At 43.7% G+C, this 22,433-nt stretch overlaps 1 protein-coding gene across 1 annotated transcript in view; it reads left to right on the top strand.

The window, feature by feature from the left end:
- Nucleotides 1–22,433, top strand: part of LOC119653523 — a 202,944-nt gene that overhangs the window by 1,497 nt on the left and 179,014 nt on the right. The window lies entirely within an intron of this gene.

Below are 22,433 nucleotides of genomic sequence, written 5' to 3'. Positions count from 1 at the left end.
GACCATGTTTGGGCAAAATTATGAAATTTTTAGCATATTTGTTCCGCCTAGAATTGGTTGGATTCCCGCTGAAAATGCGCTTTTGACGTATTGAGCTATTGTAACTTTATTAATAATCCTCGGATTCGCACCAAATTTTCTCCGCCGAACCGGCGCATTTTTCCCTTTTTAAAACGATGCTAGACGCTTTTGATACACGGGTTTTGGGTTCATCGTATATGAGGGACTTTTTATGCAAGTTTTTCATTCCCACATTCAAAATTCAAACAAATTCCGGACTTGAATGCCGCGATCAAGAGGAAAGATCCATTATTGCATCCTCAATCAATGTTTCTCCTGCTTCAGATGTGCTATGAGACCTGACCTTTGAGGGTCCCCTCCTATCTTGGCTTCCTCAGGCCATTATATTAGAAGAAACTCCTTCATTTAGTGTGTGAAAGTTGGGGGGTTAAAGATGAGGAGGGGATAACACAAAGATTTAACTGGAATGCATATTGACTACAATTCAGTATATCCCAAGAAAACTCAACAAAAAAAAGAAAAATAAACAAAAAAAAAAAATAAAAGTAAGAAAAAAAATATGAAACAAATCAGGAAACCGGAAGCTTGACGCTTCAGGCATAAAAGGTTTTGTGTTTCTCTATGTGAGAAGCATAACGCAGTTCTATATTGGCTGATAGCATTGACTCGAGATATTTAAGTCGTTTAGTTCCGTCAATGGCAGTAACACCTCCATGAAGGTCTGCTCATCCAGAGCTTTAGCGGACCAGCCTGATATCTTTCTCGGTTTCGGGCATGATAATCTTATGCCCGGTGACTCCACCCATAGCCCAAAGAAGATTGCCTGGTGATCGCTGTGGGTGTAGTGCTTGCTGACGCACCAAGCCATACCACGTGTCAGTGCAGGGCTGACAAAAGTTAGGTCTACGATTGAGGTACACCCGCCTTTCTGAAAGGTGTTTACATATCCTTCGTTGGCCAGAACGACGTCCAATTGTGCGAAAGCGTTTAATAGACTGCGGCCCCACTGTCTGTATGTCTGTCCGTCCGTCTGTCTGTCAGTCCGTCACACATATTTTTCTCGGAGACGGTTGTAGCGATTGACACCAAATTTGGTAGAAAGGTGAGAACTGTGAACACTCACGCATATAGTGAGTTACATCCTTTTACGTCGAATTTAAGGAGGGGTCCCCATACATGCAAAAGGGAGGTGTAAATTTTTTTTCATCAAATATAGTCATGTGGGGTATCAAATTAAAGGTCTCGGTTAGTACTTTTTGAAGCCGGTCTTGGTTTTGACATTCGTTTAAAAGGTGGGGAGTGCGGGGGGTTGGAATTGATTATTTTTTTAACGAACCCATTCTCAGAAACTACCCAACCGAAAAATCTGAAAAAAGTCAGGGGGCTGCCACTATATGGTGGCTAGGCTCCGAAATACCCTCCATACCGATACCTGTTCAAATAAAGTCAATAATAGTACATTACTATAATTTTTAGTAATTGACAGGAGAACCCCCCTTAAGTTCACCCTAGAATCACAAAATTGCAACAATATAGGCTACAGCATGGAACATGATCCTGCCAAATTTGGAAATCGCACTTTTACTAACAAAGTTATACTAGGTCAAAACTGTTGGTTCTCTGCAAATTCAAGACTATGAATGTCAATATCACTTGAAAATGGAAATTTTCACATAATATATGCATATATTACGTGCTACATACTAATGGGGCAAATGCACACTCAAATCTCTTTATAAAAGAAATACACAAAACCTTTCATACCTGAAGCGTCTAGCTTCCGGTTTCCCGACTTGTTAGCTATGTACGAATGGAAAACCGTGCAAAGAGAGTTCCTCACATAGGATGATCACAAAATTTTTATACCCTAAGCGCCCAGCTTCCGACAACCCGGCTTGTTTTAATTTGTTTTGGGTTTATTGGCATAAAAGGGCACAAGTTGCGGCAATTTGAGGCAAAAGTAGATAATTATTTCATCGTCATCAACGGCGCAACAACCGGTATCCGGTCTAGGCCTGCCTTAATAAGCAACTCCAGACATCCCGGTTTTGCGCCGAGGTCCACCAGTTCGATATCCCTAAAAGCTGTCTGGCGTCCTGACCTACGCCATCGCTCCATCTTAGGCAGGGTCTACCTCGTCTTCTTTTTCTACCATAGATATTGCCCTTATAGACTTTCCGGGCTGAATCATCCTCATCCATACGGATTAAGTATACCTGCTGAACCAACACCAACAGCTCTACTACCAAACCCTGTCTCCACCTCCACGTGATGATCGCTGGGAGTTCTTTCTTTATGAAAAACTGCAGACGGAAAAGGATGAAGGCGAGTCTCCCGCGCCTAACAACGAGACCAAATGTACCAACTGGTTCTCCAGGTTGGGAGTTGGGTAGAGCTGACGGAAATCCGATGTTACGAAGCCACGAAAGGAGCCTCGGACAGGATGGATCTTACAACGACGAACCCGGCAACATGAGAAAATTATTTGGTTGCTTATAAAAGCGAATTAGTTCTAAGCTTATGCTTATAAAAAGGACAAATGTTGCTATATCTAATAAAATTAAGAGCAATAAATTATTAACTTAATTAATTAATTCTGGGCAAATTATTTAAAAATCGAGAGTTTAACGCGACAGTCTGGCAGTGGACTTGCAAGGAAGACGAAAGAGCGCAAGGATAGAAATTTGTCCTGAACATCTTTGTCTTAAAATTACTTCCGAAATTTATGTGGAAATAAAGGATTCCAATAATGTAGATTTAAACAGTGCAGCTCTAAAGTAGCGGTTAAAGCAAAATAGTTTCAATGTCAAACTAGCTTAGAAAAAGCCCCTTCTTACAGCGAAAATGTGTTCCGATCAACTTAGTTGGTGCAAAAAGAGGATAAATTCTATCAGCATATGATGGAGCTGATGCACATACAAGGCATTTTTGCCAGAACTAAGAAAGTTTTAAAAGGAATGCCCATAGATATTTGGGATAAATTCCTATCCCTACGCTTACTCGTCTTCTTTGAAAATCCACTGCCAGACTTTCGCACTAAACTCTTGGTTTTCAAATAATTTGCCCAACATTTTCTTACTAATGGTTCACTGTATCTACTTTTATTAGATGCGGCAACATTTGTGCATACATTTACATCTAATTCCCTTTGATAAGTAATAATAATCGTTGTCGCAACAATCCAATGGGGTCAAGGACTTGAAGTGTTTTAGAGCTCTTCATTCAAGACCGTAGCGGTACTTTACAGGATTGCAGTACCCTATAGAAGGCAATGTGGTCAACATTGCGCTCCCTCGAGGTTGTTACCCTGATTTGACTTAGGTACTCATTCATAGCTGAGTCGACTAGTATCCAACGTCAAATCACGATACAAATTTCACTGCGACCAGTGGAATTTGAACCGCGACCTTCCGTACGACAGCTTTGTGCCACTCAGCTACTCAGACACCTTTTAGAAGTAACCCTGTCAATTTTCTGCATTTCTATTTATTGCAAACTCACTTATTTCATCAATTGATTTGTCAATATTGATCAAATTAATGCAACTTTTACCCTTTAATGACTTTCATATGATCCCGCATGGTGAAAAAAATGTTACACTCTCTCTTAAACCCAACATGGAACTATGTTATTCACTGCATGCAATAAGAGTAATTCTGTCTGATCTGAGATCTGAGATAGTAAACCGATTTCAATAAGATTTTGTGTAAAACAAACGTTAGAACATATAGTAGATAGATAACGCTTCGTATCGAAAAAAAACACCTTAGAACGACCTATGCTCGAAAAAAGGCCCTCAGCTTTTTTCGTCGCTACTGTATAGCAATTGGCCGTATTTTCTCTTGAGTTTAGGAGGGAGCTTCCCACAGATGGGAAGGAGGGTTGGAATTTTTTTTCTATAGGTATGGCTATGTTGAATATCAAATGAAAGAAGGACTCAATTATTGCTTTCACAAACTGGTCCTATTTTTATTATTAGATGAAACATAGTAGAGTGAGGGCTCAAAAAGTGAAACAGGTCTCGTTCTCAGAACCTATCCAAACAGTTTAAGGAATGAGAAGTTTGAAGAAAATCGAATTATTATTAACAAAGTTATCTAAAGTCAACATTTTTTATTTCACGTAAATTTATTGCACTCTAAGGCGTGTATGACGTCGTTATAATATAAAATGAACTCATATGAAGAGCGGGGCGCATGTAAACAGTTTTTTTTAGGTTTTTAACGTTATTTGTATATCAACATCAATTACTCGAGAAGTTAATTAAGATGGATATTTATATGTACCTGACAGTGGTGGTCACTAGTCCCATATAGCAGCACAGAAAAAACATTAGCACAGAACAGTCTCAACTTGATTTTGGTGTTGAGTTAACTGCACCAGATTTTAGACAAGACGGTGAAAGCGAATCTAGCGCTCTTAATTCGTTCCAGTGACATTCAATTGCAGAAACTACGCTTCTAGATATATAAATCGAAAAACGCCTTCGTTGCTCTGCCCATTAATGAGAGAAAGCCATTAACGAGAGAAAGAACCTTGCTTTCGTTCGTGTTTACCTACAGTCCAACTCTTCATCCAAATCCATAGCTATTTGGCCAAGATCCATGACCCGGCGAGAGAGATTATATTAGATTAGAAAAGGAGTCAACCGTTTGCTCTTCTGGTGATTCCCGAGTACTGCCCTACTGCTGCGAGTACAATCATAGATACTCCAATAGGAGTTGTTCAGAACAGTTCCTATGGCTGAAGGATCGATACCACGTTGCATTATCCCCTCCCCCTCTGGCTGAATCCTTTGAGGTTTCACCTAATCTTGATATATCATTTCTATATCAGGATCTACTTCTTTTTGGAACAATTTCTAGCAATCTTAGAAATCAAGTAAACAAGTAGAGTTCAACGATCCTTGCCATCATAGAATTACTATCGGATACCATGAAATGTTGGAGAAACCTTCCATGTCTCTCAGGTCATAGAGACGGGGATTGAGTTCATCCGGGAAACCTTCGGTAAGTTAAAGTAGTAGTTATAAATTGTTTGGCATCCACAGAATATAAACCATCTCAATTTAAGCTTAATGCTCCCTGTCGAATCATGATATCAGTGACCTAAGTTTCTCAAGACCCCTTTTTCATCAGCTCTTTACAGTAGGGTCGATTGCGTCAATTTTACTTGATCCTCCTTCCCTACAATCAGACGAATGATAGAGCTAACAGGATAGAAGCCGCTATAAACTTCTATAAGGGGATCCTTTCCGAAACGCTCCCTATACTCGATGGAAGCGATGTGAATACAATTACAAACACCCTTTCCGTCGCTAAGCAATTATTCTTTATTTTGTATTTACCTGTATGCCGGAAATAACTTTGCACATCAAAATTAATTAGGGTTGTAGTAGGCAGACGATAATGGTAGGTTAAATGTTTGTAATTAATTAGGTAATTAGGTAATTGTTTAGTATTATATATGTATATTTAACAGTATAAGACCTTAGAGCCGACCTGGTGATATTAGGGTTAGGGATGTTTCCCTCCGTTATTCGCGAATTCGCTTCTGGGTTCCAAGGTACGGACCCGACATAAATCCAACAAAAAGGGAGCTGATGCTTTTCGCCACCAAGCCAAGGCTACCCGAATTCGACCTCCTGCGGAGATTGGTTCTCTTCTCCATTCTGGATCCTAAGCCAGGTTGACTGAGGGTTAAGCAAGTCCTTACAGCCGTGGTTCATCGCGTCCTAGTGTATCGTTCTATTGTGTGGTGGCAGGCGCTGAGCTAGGAACACAATAGAACGAAGCTTAATAGAATTCAAAGGCCGCGTGTTCAGGTTCTGCTAGAGCAGTGCATGCCTGCCCGGCAAATGCGCTCAATATACTCCTACCCCTGCCATCTGGACCTCTACATTAAAAACGCTATATCGTACAGTACTATCAGACTACGTAAGTCCGGATGTTGAACAACGAAGTCCTGCGGCCAAAATAATATCCTAGACGAAGTACTTCGGAAACTCTAGACATTCTGAACGGACTACCCTATACGCAAACCGAGCATCACGAGAAATTTTACTTTGGACTTTCCAACCAGGCCACAACCGCCGCAAGATTATAACCCAGCATTCCTCACGGGCGGATCAAAAATGGTCTACCGAGTTGGTGTGGCAGTTTTCTCGGAGCCGAGTCATTCGGTCTCCAAAGATTCGCCATTGCATTCCAAGTAGAAGTACTGGGGATACTGGAAGCCTGTCGATGGCTGAGGCATGGTCCGTATCCTAACCGTAACATAACCAAGTTCGCCATAGGCGTTGTACTCAGTGTTGACGTCCTCCAGGCTGCAAGGATGCGCTGAGCAGTATGGACGGTAGGCTCAAAGATGCCCACCTCTAGGTTCCCGGTAATAGGACCATAGGGGAGAATGAGTTGACTGACGGACAGCCCTGGCAACTGTGCGGAATCTACTCGGACTACCTATAGGCGCCAAGTCAAGAAGGATTTGATCTACCTATAACAGGACCCAATCGCTAGAGCTTTCGGGCATATATGTAGTAAGCGAAATTGAAATATCTCAATTCTGACCGCGACCTAAAAAAATTAAAATGAAGTTTACTTACTACGTGCTCAAAATTAGTACACAGCATTTCTACCATCTTCATAGTGGGTTTGACAAAGTGGCACTTTACTAAGTTGGCTTTGCTGCGAGAAAAAGGAAATAGAGTGGTATTATCCGTTTCCATTAGAAAAAAGGAGCTTAACGCCGCAGCAAATATCCTTACACCTCTGAAGACCTAATCGGAATTATTTAGAAAACATCTGGTGGTTTTCACGACCATGTTCTTCCTGTTTTCCTATATTTATTCAGAGTGAAATTATGCGGTGTTTCCAACGATTAATTAATTGAAATAATAAAACTTGTTGTTTCTTTTTCGTTGGTGTGGGTATTTATTCTTGCAAATACCGATATTTCGGGAACCACTTGTTTGCACTGATGAAGGGAACAAGTGGTTCCCGAAATATCGGTATTTGCAAGAATAAATACCCACACCAACGAAAAAGAAACAACAAGTTTTATTATTTCAACTATATTTATTGCAAATAGATTATCTCTCTCTCCAATTCTATAGCCTTTCGCAGCTTCATTGAAAATGATGTGGAAAGCAAATGATTACAAATGACCAGACTGTTTCCAAGGTTTCACAAAGGCATTATTTTTGAAGGCATTTGCGAAATGATCATCTCCACTTGCAAGGGCCTCCTCAAGTGAAATTCAAGGCGCTCCCTCTCATTCCCAAATCTCGGGCACACAAAGAGAACGTGCTCCGGGTCCTCGTATTCACTTTCAGGACAGAAGGGGGAATCATCATGTCCAAAACGATGTAAATACCGGCGATATCCGCCATGCCCGGTCAGAAACTGGGTCAAGCGCTAGTGGAAGTCCCCTTGGCTGAGCATAACGCAAGGCTGGATATCTGGTATCAGCCTATGCGCTCAGACGATATACTGTTTATTAGCTTGACGACTAAAAGTCTTCGGTGGTTTAGATCCTCCAATTTTTCCCTGCTTTTTCGGTCGGGTGGGTAAAGTGTTTCTTGAATTGGGAGCAGCCTGTTGTATATACTCACAGCACTCTCCAGCAGCTTTCACATACTATCCAGCATGGCTCAAAAGGGTCCCCGTTTTCCAAACAGGTATTAATAGTGGAAATAAACCACTCCAGTCTTAATTTTATCGCCGCATTCAAAGCCACGTTCAGTGTTCTGTTCAACTCGGGTGCTTTTTCAGCCAGTAAATTTTCGTAGGCAATAATAAATTCATCCACTCTTATAGTTAGAATATACTTTGGGGGATGCTCTCTTTCGACTGCCATAGTGCATTTGCTTTGCTGTGGAAGCAGAATGGTTACTATTCTTCGGAATAAAATTAGGCACTTGAATTGCGGTATTCTGGTTCCTTTCCGCTTAGCCATTACCGCTTCATCCGCCCCTTCCTACGGGTTGATGCCGGCCTCTTCTCACAGCTCCTTAAAGGAATTCCGCTTGCTCTCTCGAAATGTCTTCTGAAGATCTCTCCGGCAAACTTTGTACCTTACCTTTCTTTACGCAATTTCCTGCTCATCATTCGTGAGTTGATAACTTCTTTCTACTCACAGGCATTTGACACGCCTGATTTCGTCATACCACCAGGGTTTCGGTAATCTGTGGGCGTCGTTTCTATGCTTTGGCATTGACATAACATAGGCTCCGGGCACGTTTCTAACCATTTCCTCAAATTTTTCTTTCACTGTACCTGTTGGTGTGAAACTTCCCTAAGTGTATCGGGGAACATTTCCGCGTTAAAGTTCTTTGACCTTGACTGCTTCGTCCAACATGACTTTGTGGCTCTCGGATACTCCATTCTTAATTACACTAACAATACAGCTTGATGGTCACTATCCGTGTACGGTTGTAGTGTTTACTAGCTCACCAGGTAACGTATATCATCAATACGCTGCTCACGACGGTAAAATCTAGCACTGAGCCCATTCTTCCTTAGGTATAGGTACTTCCGATATTCACAACCACAATGTCCAATGAAGAAAACGCTTCTAGCATTACGCACTGCTAGTCCCCTATTATTAGCAAATTTGATTCCCCTCTCGGTAGACTATATGCATTGAAGTCTCCGGTGAGAACATTAGGGGGACGTACACTTGCCTCTTACACTATTTCATATAACATTAGCTCATATTTCACGCTTGTGGCGTTTAGCGGACCGTAGCAACTGTAGACATGAACATTGGTAATTTTAACCTTTACAAACCCATTACCAGGTGTTGCAGTTATTTCTTCAAATGGGTATCTTCCTGTCGTCCAAATTCCGCATTTTCCACTTTTATCGACCTTATCATCAAAGCCTATATCTTTGCACAACATGCATTCCAGGCCTTTCTCGCATTTCCCTGCCAGGTGACCTTTTTCATCACATTACCTGCATCGATCAGATCTATTGTGCTTACTTGTGCAAGATCTGACTATATGACCATACTCCAGACATCTAAAATAGATGGGAAGATATATTTTCTCCCAAATCCTATAGACTGTCTATCCAATCTTGACTTTGCCAGCTATTCTGTTTTTTGCCCAAATAGCTCGCAAACTGATGGCTACCGTTTTCGTGCTGCCGCATAATTTCCGCAAAGTTTTTATGACGTCTACACTCCCGTCTAGACTCTGAAATTTCTGCACCAATTCTGCGCATATGTCCTCCTTCGTTGTAATTTCGTCCAGGTCCCTTCATAGCTATCTTGTGGGTCAACTGTCTCACCTTAGCCCCCTTACCTAAGGATCTACCAAGTTCTGGTAGGTAAGCATCCTTTCGAACTATGTTTTTGAAACTCCAGGAGCAGTTGTCCCTTCTGCATTCTTCTGGTCGGATCTCTCCTTGCCTTCCGTCTGTTCACCTGTCTGTCATACTCGGAAACGGCTGAAGCTATTGTCGCGAAATTTGGTGTGCTTATGTGATCTGTAAGTCCCTTTATATTCTATCACCATTTATACTAGGTTTAGTGGGGACTCTCTCCTGTGCAAATTTTTTTCCACAGAATATGGGCATGTGGTATGTCAAATGACAGCGGGAATTAGTACTTTTCGAAACTGACTTCTTTTATGATAGTGAGCGAAACGTAGGGTTGTGAGAGTTCAAAATGTGTGCTCCGTATAAAAGGCCTCACTTCCAGATCTGAAGTTATAATATAATACACAATTTTTAAGTTTAAAAGCACACACAACTTGTTTAAGATGCTGTTTCTAATCAATCGTGTTTCACTGTGCTCTGAACACACTGAAGACTTGGAAGCGCGGACATCCTGTTTGTAAAGTACAACTATATGCATATCCTTTTAGAGTACTTGAATTAGGCACGTTATTTTCTTTGGAAATCCTTTCGCCACTAGGTCATCGTATATTGCTTTGTAGTTCCATTTCACTGACTGTTTGTTCCATAGGTTGTCTTTAATATGCTGTACTATTAAGGACCAAACTAAAAGAACAAGGATTTAATTTAATTTTGTAACGCCGTATATTGCTCATTGCTGCAGTTTCTGGTGATGTCTTTTTTCAGACGTCTAAAAATTATTCCGTTGATGCGCTTATTTGTTACTTTTACGCGAAATTCATTCAATTGACAGTCTGTCAGCACCTTTTGTCTCGTAGTTGCTCAATTTATAGTTGGCGCCTATTGTCCAATTGCTTACTGTTGCTATTTTCACTGCAAAAACCTACTGCTTATACCACCGCCGATCCTTTCAGAATATTCTCTCTCTCTCTCTCTCTCTTATTATTTCCGAGTTATCACAATATCGGCGGATGCCGGATTTTACCTAATACTAGCACTAAGTGCCAAGCATTTAGGCTCGGACGATCCTACCTACTTAAAAACTAAATGGACGCTGATGGTGATGGCCGGTGGTAGGTTAATGGGAGAATCCATCGGGTATCCGTGGTGTACTTCTGCATGGTTTGAACCAGACCGTGCGAAAGTCCCAGGACATCAAGGGAAGCCGTGAGGGATTTAGGTACAATTGTTATTTTGGGGGTGGTGAAGAGTCGCCGGTCTAAGTTCCTCATGAGTGAGTTATCTAGTAGGCTCCTGTTTGTCAATAGTTAATGATTTGTCATATGCTGCCTTTCGTCGCTATTCCTTACCTTCCACGGCCATATTTTTTAAACACCTGTTATGACTCTATATTGTCGTTTGATGATGTTTCGGATCAGGAACTTCGTTCAGAGATCTTTTCTTTTGGCAAATCTTTGCAACGTACCATCACAGATCTATTGCTTTTTTGATTCCCAGAATCTCTTGCTAAGGACAAAGGAACAAGGCGATTTGATGACCAGCAAGAAAAACGGCCACTAGAATGCGTCTAAATTTACGAGACATAGCCAGGAAATTAACTACGGGTTTAGTTTTTAAATCCTAACGACTAAACCTGAACTTCAATGGTCTATGTCCTCTAGCTTTTATTGCACCGGTCTGATTGCTGTTATGGAGGTCGTAGATGCGTTTAATCGAACCGGGGCACACAGCCGCCGATGCTCCTCATAACGCTTGATGTCAGAAATGCCTTCAATTCCGTAAGATGGACAGATATGCTAGGCACACTAGAGAACTCCTTTCACGTGCCAAGCTATCTCTTGCGGATATTGAGGGATTATCTGAAAGACCGCTCCCTGCTCTATGAGACGCTAGAGGGGCAGAGGAGGATGGAAATCACGTCGGGAGTAGCGCAGGGATCCATCCTAGGGCCGGACCTCTGGAACGCTTCTTACGATAGTCTGTTGAGACTCGATATGCCCGAAGAGTCGCGCCTGGTCGGTTATGCAGACGACGTTGCGGCACTTGTTGCCGGACGCACTGTTGAACAGGCGCAAAGCAGACTTGGCATATTGATGCGACGGATAAGCGGATGGATGACTGCTCACGGTTTCAACCTTGCGCTGGAAAAAACCGAAGTAGTCATCCTGACCAGAAGGAGAATCCCGACCTTGCGTCCCATATCGATCGGCGAGTTGACTATAGAGTCAAAACCAGCGATTAAATACCTTGGTTTAATGCTCGACTCGAAGATGAGCTTCTTCGAGCAAATCAAAGCAGCCGCGGACAGGGCTACAGCAGGAGTCGCGGCCTTGAGTCGGCCAATGGCGAATGTCGGCGGCCCTATATTAACTAGGAGACGTCTCCTCATGGGAGCAACGCAGTCCGTCCTTCTCTATGGTCCGGAGGTATGGGCTGATGCCCTTAACAAGGAGGTGCATCGTAAACGCCTCGCTCAAGTGCAGAGGCGGGGAGCTTTGCGAGTGGCGTCTGCTTATTGCACCGTCTCCGAACCGGCTGTGATGGTGATTGCGGGCGTCATCCCCGTTGCCCTCCTTGCCAAGGAGCGCAAAGCTATCTATCGCCGTAAGGGCGAAAACTTAAGAGAAGTGGTTGCCCGTGAAGAACGTCAACGCACCCTTAGCGAGTGGCAACTTTCTTGGCAAAATGAGCCAAGGGGCAGATGGACTGCGCGGCTCATCGACAAATTAGACCCATAGTTGAACAGAAAGCACGGTGAGATTGATTACTTCCTTACCCAACTTCTAAGTGGGCATGGAGGTTTTCAGTCTTATCTGCACAGGGTTGAGAAGGCGCGATCTCCTGATTGTGTGCACACACAGGGGAGCTCTCTCCAGACAACATTGTCAGAGAGATGCTGAAGATCGCTGGCAGCTGGAATCGTATTGCGCATTATGTTCGGGCTCTTCTTACTACGAAGAAAATTGAACTCGACCGACAGAGGGATCGGACGGTAAGGGGCTCCCCTGAACTAACAACAACTCCCTTCCTCCACTCCCCTCCCGTTGATCCTTGACTTGAAGGGCCATAAAGCCGGGAGAGCGGGAGGGCTAGCCCGAAGTAATGTGTCAGACGGTTTCAAGCTAGTTCTCTGATGACAGGGAGGTGTTTAGTTGGTAGTCCGCCAGCGTGCTGTTGCGGGAGTCCAACACTCTGTGCGTAAACGCATTCACCTACCCTACTCCCCAAAAAAAAAACCGGTCCGATTGCTCTAACAATTCTACTTTCCAAGGACTTGTGGTCCAGTTTGGCATCTCACTGCTTTGTTGTCCTGTTTCAGCAAAAATGCACCTTATGCGCAATATCTCTGACTTAGAATTAATAAACTCGGCATCGGAAATTTTAGCTTTTCTACTACGCCTCTTAAACCTGTAGAATGCGTCCTGGATCTGGGTTCCGAGAAAAGCAAACTCACTTTTAGAGCATATACGGTTCATCGAAGGTGTTCAGCTTTCGTAAAGAGGCGCGCCTACTGCCTGCCGTAAAGCAGCCTGCTTTGCACAACTACGGCATAGTGAACACACCTTACTAAACGAAAAACACAGTTAATTCAACATCTTGGTAAGCGGACAGGTATGATGATTTCCGTTTACGACGTCGCTAATGGCTTGATTTGCGTCTACGGCAAAAACAGTTTTAGTGGTAACCAAAAATCTGTCTTGCGCAGAACTGGGTATCTTAGTTCGACCTTTACGCAGTAGTCGCAATGAACTGCAGCTTGGTTTTAACTTCTGGGAACTCTCTACCGCACATATTCGGCAATTAGTTGGCAATATTGAGTCGCACGGTACTCAAGTAGTACGTGACCAGAATTCGCTGGTCTGTGGTAACACGAGAGTGGATGTCATCACCTTTTTTTTCAGTAGGTGGAAATCTTCAAAAGACACTGGCCTGGACACACTAGCGTGTAGGATTTTTACCCACCAAAAACCACCCCCGACACCCCCCTGCCACGCGGAACCACCATAAGGTATTACATCACGGGGCGGAGTCAGCTCACTCTAGCTTTGTCACCTTTCTTCTATACGCGGCGCACGTGACCGCGCTTTTCTCCTCTCCTTTGCCTTTCGCAGTTTATTTTGGATAGATGCGATCATGGAGTTGACCGTATCCCAATTCTCTTGATGTGCTAGCACTTTCGGCACCAGATTTTCTGGTACCAGCACCTCTCCTAGAGGCTCCTCTAGATTCCTCCTTTCTTCCACAAATCTCGGACAGTGGAAGAATAGATGCTCTGGGTCCTCTGGGACTCCATTGCAATTTGGACAGTCGGGGGAGGTGTCCAATTTAAACCTGTGCAGGTATTCGCGATATCCTCCATGCCCCGTGAGAAACTGGATGAGATTATAATTAATCTCACCGTGTCGTCTCTCCAACCACTCCTTGATGGCAGGGATGAGCCTGTGAGCCCACCGACCCCTTCCCGAGCACTCCGACCGCTCTTGCCATCTATTCATGGATCTCTCCCTCCCAGCGTTCCTCGTCTGCGATAAGGGAGAAATTGGCTTCGCATTGTATATATTCGCCATCTCATCTGCCAAGATGTCAATAGGCATCATTCCAGAGATGACGAATGCTGCATCATCTGAGACAGTCCTGAAGGCAGAGCATACCTTCAGGGCTGTCCTCCGGTAGACTGCACTCAGTTTGTTGGTGTTAATTGACATCTGCAACGCCTCCCTCCAAAATAGGGTCGCATAGAGCATGATTGAGGTCACCACCCTGGCTATAAGCAACCTAGAGGTATGCCGTGGCCCTCCCACGTTCGACACCATCCTTGCTAGGGCCATACTAGCAGTGGATGATTTATCGCGAACATACTGTACGTGTTGCTTATAGCTGAGCTTCCTGTCTATCACCACGCCCAAGTTTTTGATGGCCGGCTTGGAAGTGATGATATGATTCCCGATTCTAATAGAGGCGTAATTTCTCTTCCGGCTCTCTTATTGATTTGTAGGCAAACATCATTTTCTGCCTCATCAGGATTTATAAAAATCATATTATCCATCAAATATTTGATTGATTACAATATTACGTCCCCAGCACTTCTCCAGGAAACATAAAAAAAAATTGGTCGACTTTTCATCGTCCAGATCGAAAGACTTCTTGGTATTTTCCAATTATTTTGTCAGAATATGCACTGATCCTACATTCCGAAATTTTCTTAAGACCTGACAGCACGTACAAAGCAGTGATATAGCTCTGAAATTGTCGCTCTGCAGCGTGTCCCCTTTTTTGTTGATAAGACAAAAACACTCGTGCGTCATCCGCTCTTGACCGCAGATGTTTCTGACCAGATTGCAAATGGCATTACTACTTCTTTGGCCGTCTTCTTTAAGTGAAGTATGGCTGGGATATCGTCAATACCTGACGCTTTATTGTTTTTCTCGCGAAGCGATCAATGTGTTGTTCGTCAAATAATCTATTGGAATGCGTTATCGGTCGAAGATTAAACAGCTCTCCAAAATATGGCGCCCATCGTTCCTGTATTTTTTTTTTTTGGTATCGCCAATAATCGTTCAATCTTCTCGTCTCAGCCTACTTCGTAGGCTTGTTTAATATCGTTCTTCGCTAAATTATTCCCCAGGTCTTCGTCAAAATATCTCCTCGTTTTAGGGCTTTATGTAAAATAAAACCTTATTAAAGTCGATTTACTGTCTCCTGTCTATCCGTCTGACTGTCTATCACATAAAGTTATCTCTGAAATGGTTACTTCCATTGATATGAAATCTGGTGGGGAGATGGAACCTGTGAATGCCTGTTCTAAGTTCTAAGTTGAGTCTAAGGAGGGGTACAATTTTTTTACCGAATATAGTCATGTTGGGGTATCAAATGAAAGCCGGTATTAGTTTTTGCATTAGTTATGAAAGATGGGCTGCTAGTGGGCATTCTTTCCAGGATGAAGGTAAAATTTTTTTTTGTCGATGGAAGGTGGAAAGCTTCAAAAGCTACCGCTGTCTTCTGCCACACGATTATGTGGGACTCTTACCCACTAAAACTACCTCTTTCTCCTTCCACTCTTCTCACGGGACTCTCATATGGTATTGCCACGCGGGGCAGGATCAGAATTTATCGTGCACTCGTGTTAATATTCGTGTTTCTCTCTCGTTCATTTTTCTGACTAATTTCTTCCTGCCTTCTTTGGGGTGGCTGCCATCACCCTTTCGACTTCGGTCCATATTTCCTTTGATTTCAACATATGTTACACTATATTTCCGGATGGAAAGTACTCCTCGGTGGGAGCTTCTAATGCGAATCTCGGGCAATGAAATAAAAAATGCTCTGCGTTCTCTGCAACATTCGGGCACTTTGAGCAATATGGCGAATCATTACGCCCAAATCGAAATGGGTTAGGTCGAAACCTTCCTCGTCGTGGGGTCACTCGATCCATTTCCGTATGTCCCATACGATTCTGTGGGTTCAACGGCCTTTTTCTGACTCGCGACTTCTCGGGTGAGATGTGCTCGATTGTAAAGTCGTTTTCCTTCTCTCACCAGACTCTCAATGGGGATCATTTCTGCTATCACCCAGACTGCTTCATCGGATATTTTGTAAGTGCATTTACGCGATACGCAGCTCCAATCTTTCTCTTATTTGTTGAATTTTTCAATGCATCTGTCCACGCTCGGGCTACATACAGTAGGATCGAACTGATCACCCTCAAAATAAGGAGCCGACGGCTTGGCCTTGGGCCACCTATATTTGGTAGCATTCTCGCAATCGGTGCTCCAATGTTATGTGTTTTGGTTGCTGCACACTCCACATATGATTTGAAGTTTAGCCTCTAGTCCATCATTACGCCTAAGTATAATATTTGAGCGCAGGCTTGGAATGAAAGGCTTTTGTTTCAACTTTGATCTTCATGGACGTGCACTTTCTCCGCTTGGTAATAAGTACTACTTCCGTTTTACGTTCTGCAAGAAGTAAACCAGCATTCTCCAACCAGGACATAATGGTCATAGACTGCTTCATTAGCATAAAGCTCGACTTCTTCGAGGCGGGTGGAATAACCGTGACACCAATGTTACACTAGCAGGGAGGTCTAGCGTCAGTACACTCCCTTATACATAATAATCCACAAGAGTGGGCCTAAAGCGGATCCTTTTGGAATTCCACATGTCATTTGATATAATTTCATTCCTTCATCTGATTCGCAACGGCAACGACGCGCATCAGGTACTTCGGCCCGCCTAAGTTGATTAGGAACTCAAGTACTTTGTCCCATCTCGCGAAATTGAAGGCGTTCTTCATATCGAGTATGATCACTGCACAGCATTTGTCCTCGTCAAGTGCGGCCTTATCTGTGTTGGCCACCAGGCTAACTGCATCCGTCGTAGACCTCCCCTTTCGAAAACCGAACTGATTCTCAGAGCCTTTCTTTTGACAATTGGAAGTAATCTGTAACAGATCACACGTTCAAATAGTTTACCAGTATTATTTGTAAGGCATATCGGTCTGTATGATAAAGGTTCACCCAGCGGTTTTTGGGCTTGGGTATGAGAGTCAGGCTCTGTTTTTTCCACTCTGAGGGAAAAGCTCCTTCTTCAAGGAGTCTTATTTTCTGGTATTTTTTTTTGCATCTTCCAGGATATAGTCTTTATTCTGTTGCTATACCTTGTGTTAAATTTTGGTTGACGACGGTTTGTGAGCGCATCGCTCCAAAACGCCCCACTTGTAGAATCAGTCCGATAATCATTTCCGTTTTATGGCATGGAAAATTCGCCTTTCACTCTTGTCAATTTGCAGATCGTGGGAGCTTTCAGCGGACCTATAGGCATTTATTTGCGGTCAAAGGGTAGTATAGGTTCCAGGGCGAAACATGGATTAGTACCCACGATGGAGCATAAAAAATGGGAAACGCCTGCTGAACTAACACGAAAGAAGGATGAAGGCGAGTCTCCCGTGCCTAAAAACGGCGCAAATTGTACCAACTGGTCCTCCAGATTCGGGGTTGGGTAGGAAAACCAAAGTTACGAAGCCACAGAAGGAGCCTCGGACAGGATGGACTTTACAATAACGAACCCGGCAACGACAACGGAATAAGGAACGTGCGCTGCCTATACAAACCGAATGCTGCTCAGCAGCTAGCCGATACCCTATCTTAATATAAAGCTGATGTAATAGCGTTACAAGAGATATGCTGGACAGGGACTGGTTTTCTGGAAAAGAGCCACTACACCATATATTATAGTGGCCATCCAGTGACCCATGTTCTCGGAGTAGGTTCCTTAGTCAGTCAAAAAATAAACTCTGCTGTTATCGACTTTCCGAATATAAAGGCTATGCACTCTGTCTTTACGAGGCAAATTAAGAAATATAAGCCTCATAAACGCTCACGCCCCCACAAAGGAGACTGCAGAGCCGGAGAAGAATACCTTCTATGAGACAGTTGAGCGGACCTTGGAAGACTGTCCCAAGTATGATATCAAAATAATACTTAAAGATTTCAACACGATACGGCGTCTCCCATAGCTTACATAAGGATATCAATGACGAGCAGCCGCACCAGGCGCGGAAGTTTCACCAACAAGTCAGCAGGATGAAGCCTTATACACCTCGATGCTGATGTTGCCACCACCAAGCATAGAAGAAACAGTCCATGCAATCCATCCGCTTAAAAACCACAAGTTGCCAGGAACCGATGGAATTACAGCCGAATTGGTTAAATATGGAGGCGACCAATGACACCAAGTGGCTCATCAGCTTATGCTCAAGGTATGGGACAGCGAATCAATGCCCGACAACTGGCAACGAAGTATTATCTGTCCCATACATAAAAGGAAGATATCACATAGGGCAGCAATTATAAAGGAATCACGTTACGATACGACTGACTAGGCTGACCCTGACCGTGCGAGGCCAAATAAAAGCAGCAGGATCACTTTAGGTTCTTAGTAAGAAAAACTGCGAAATCTTGGTCGCGTCCGAGAGAAGAATCATCCAAAGAATTTTTGCCCCCCTACATGAGGACGGACGATCCCGTGGCCTATATAACGACGAAATCTATGAGGGATACCATGACCGTCAGTTTGTGGATAAAATCCGGCTCAATAGGTTACGGTGGGCGGATGATGCAGCCCGGAAAGTCTATAAGGGCAATATTTATGGTAGAAAAAGAAGACGAGGCAGACCCTGCCTGACATGGAGCGATGGCGCAGTTAAAGACGCCAGGTAGCTTTTAGGGATATCGAATTGGTGAACCTCGGTGCAAAACTGGGACGTCTGGGTTCTTTAGGGGTAGGGTAGGTATCCGTGGCCGCTCCGAGGAGCCCAATTAGCGCTTTGGTGCGCCGTTTTGATGCCACAAACTCCTAAGACCGTGACTGTTGTTATGGGAGCAGGGAGGTAGAATCCAGTCGGCCCGGATCTTCAGAGCCAGCCCGTAGCATTCACGAAGGAAAGCAGCTCTCCGACCCTGCAGCTAGAAATCTCGTTGAGGTTCCCAAAGAATGGTTTACCCAGTGTCCGCAGTCTGACTCTAGCCAGAGCTGGGCAATCGCAGAGAAAGTGCATGAGGGGTTCCCTTCCTTCTCCGCAGCTTCGGCAATGCGAGTTGTAGGGTATGTCGAGCCTAGCCTGGCCCATAGTCCCCTATGGGCCAGTGCCCCGTGCAGACCGCCGTAATCTTGAATGCATTTGCACGCGTCTGGCACAGGAGCTCTCGTGATCGAGCTATGTTATAAGCGGGCCAAATTCTCCCTGACTTGGCATAGCTTGTAAGCCTTCGCCATCTCACTGTATTCGCCGAGGGACTGCCAAGAGCAAAGCCTTGTCTGGCCAATCCGTCAGCCCGCTCATTCCCCTCTATGTTCCTCTGCCCGAGAACCCAGAGGAGAGTGACCTTGATCGTGCCGCCCAGATGGTTGAGCGCGTCTCTGCACTGCCCCACCAGCCGGGAAGATGTCGTCGTTGAGTACAAGGTCTTGATGGCCGTTTGGCTGTCGGTCAGAATGGCTATGTTACGCTTGAGGCTCGAATCACGCTCCAGCCATCGACAGACTTCCAATATCGCCAGTACTTCCGCCTGGAATACACTGACGAAACCTGAGAGACCATACGACTTGGATACACCGTGTGTATTCGAGAAAACCCCCGCACCGACTCCATAGGCCATCTTTGATCCGTCCGTAAAGAATACCGTGTCATAGTCTCGCAACACGCCGCCGGTCTTCCACTTTGCCCTGGTTGGAAGGTCCACAGCAAAGTTTCTCGTGAAGTTCAGCTTGCGTGTGACATAGTCCGTGGGGGAAGCCCAGATTTCGCGAGGTATTTCATCTAGGATGTTTCTGTGGCCGTAGGACTTCGCTGTCCAGCATCCGAACTCACGTAGTCTGGCGGCACTGCACGCTGCAACGTATTTGATGTGGAGGTCTAGGGGGAGGAGATGCAGAAGTACATTGAGAGCATCAACCGGCCAGGACTGCAGAGCCCCCTAGCACCTGCACACGCGGTTCTTTGAATCCTATTAAGCTTCGTTCTATTGTATTTCTTCTTCAAAGCCTGCCACCATATAATAGAGCCATACGTTAGGATCGGACGCACTACAGCGGTATACATCCAGAAAATCATCCTCGGCCGAAGACCCCATTTCTTTGCAAAGGTTCTCTTACAGGCATAGAGGGCTTACAGGCTTCCTTAATCCTCAGTTCTATGTTCAACCTCCAATTTAGCTTAGGATCCAGGATTACACCTAGATACTTTACATTAGAGGAAAGAACCAATCTTTGTTCATTCAGCCGTGGTAGATGGAATTCAGGTATCCTTGTCTTGGTGGTGAATAGCATTAGTTGCGTTTTGGTTGGGTTTATGCTGAGTCCGCATCTTCGCAACGCTCCTTCCATGATGTCGCTCATAATGGACAGAAACATCCCTGATATTAATATCACCAAATCTTCGGCATATGCCACAACCTTCACCCCGCTACTGTCCAATGTACGTAAAAATTTTTTCCATTACTATTAACCAGAGCACCGCTGAGATGGCGCCACCTTGGGGCGTACCTCTGTTCACAGCTCTGATCAAATGGTTACCTCCCAGATCCGACTGGATTATCCTGGTACTTAGCATGGATATAATGCAATGCGTGAGATATCCCTCCAATCCAATACCGGACAAGGCTTCCTTGATGGCGTTGGTACTGACGTTGTTAAAAGCTCCCTCTATATCCAAGAAGACAGCAAGGGTATACTGCTTGTACTGCAGCGACTGCTCAACCGTGCCAATTGCCTCGTGGAGGGCGGTTTCTGTGGATTTTCCTTTGAGGTAGGCATGCTGGGACTTAGTGAAAGGCGTTCTCTCCATAATCGTCCTTAAGTGAATGTCCAGGACGCGTTCTAGGGTCTTCAGCACGAAAGAGGTCAGGCTGATTGGTCGAAAGTCCTCCGCGGACTCATCACCGCGCCTGCCCGCTTTAGGTATGAAAACCACTCGTGTGCGCCTCCAGGACTGCGGTACATATCCTAAACTGATGCAGCTCCGGTAAATCTCAACAAGCCACGGCATAACCCTTTCCTGCTGCTTCTGTACTGGAGTTCTTTATTAAGGCAGGCCTAGACCGGATACTGGTTCTTGCGCCGTTGATGGTAATGAGGTATTTATTTGCAGATAGTCTTTTACGGGATTTAAATTATTCTCTCAGTAATCGACTACCGATGTTCATGTCCAATAATCACATTACCTTTGCAACATTGCTTAAATTTTCAAACTCGAACGCACATTGTGGGTCACTTTTTATTGTATCTATTTCTCCTAATTTTTATTTTGGAGCTTCCTGGAGATTCCAACATGAATCCTGAGAAAATCACTGCATTCTGTAAAATTGATTTGTATTATATCAAACCATAAAATATTCTTGTCAGTCATAACAACGTGTAAGCAAATGCTTAACGAATAGAAATTTACTCCGAATACTTTCTAATATGTCAACAATTTGCTAATTAAATTAAACATCTCCATTATCTCAGCGCATACCGTCAGGGTTGAAAATGCCAGAACAGTATTTTCTTATCATTTCTTCCGAAGAATCTTATCAGGTCGATAAGCCTTGTGCGGTTCACTATAGCCCAGGCATTTTTCACAGAAATTAAATAAATTTTTGTGTTCATATGGTTATTTGATAGGAGCAATTCCACTGCCCCGTATTACACTTTTTCCGTACTTATTCACTGGAAAGCTAAAGATATTGGTATTTTCGTTGGGTTTTATACAAACATCTGCATGCTTATATGTAGATATCAGCAACTTGTAAAAAAAGATCAATACACTTCCAACGTGCATTACTCATCGATATTAATTAACTTATTCAGTAATTGCAATAAATCGATCTCAATGGCCTTATTAATTGGAAACCAATCAATAAGCCAACCCAGCCTTTGTTGTGCTTATTGGTGGAAGATTTTATCTAATATAACGTGGGCAGCACATGTACATACATATCTTGCTTAAAATTCAGTTTTCAACGTTCTCCTCGCATTAGAAAGTCAATAGTGTAACGTGACGGAATTCCTGAGCAAACAGATAACCCAGTTTGCTTCTAACCAAAAATAGCTAAATTCTATCGAACGATTTTCCCAAGGCTCCCTCCAAGGAGCTGGCTGCCCGCTGTGTGGTATGTGCCGGAGCTTTTCCACAATTAGTACGTCCACTTAAAAGTTTCCAAAGCAATCACATGCCCGTAATAAATAATATCTTTATTAATAATCCACGTTGGAAAGTTTTCATGTACGTCCGTATGTAAATCGCACTGTACATAGTATAAACAAAATCGGTAACGCGCTATTGTGTGCCGAGCGATTTCTTGAGTAGAGTTTTCCTGCTAATTTGCGAAAATCGATAAAAAGATACATATGAGGGTCAGTATATGGCAGGAAACTATCCAAGTAACTTCCATGTTTCAATTAATTTGCAGTACAGCTATTTACGATACAAATGTATCGAGGAAAGATAGAAAGTATCTTTTTGAAATCATCTTCCGAGATTTGCGCGATATCCGAAGCTCCGTATATTTCGTCTCGATAGCTTTTTTCCTCTGTATCTTATATATTGGCTTAT

The sequence above is a fragment of the Hermetia illucens genome, chromosome 4, assembly GCF_905115235.1.
Source record: "Hermetia illucens chromosome 4, iHerIll2.2.curated.20191125, whole genome shotgun sequence".
Taxonomy (NCBI): Eukaryota; Metazoa; Arthropoda; class Insecta; order Diptera; family Stratiomyidae; genus Hermetia; species Hermetia illucens.
Note: the sequence above shows the minus strand (reverse complement) of the source record. Positions and strands in the feature narration are given on the sequence as shown.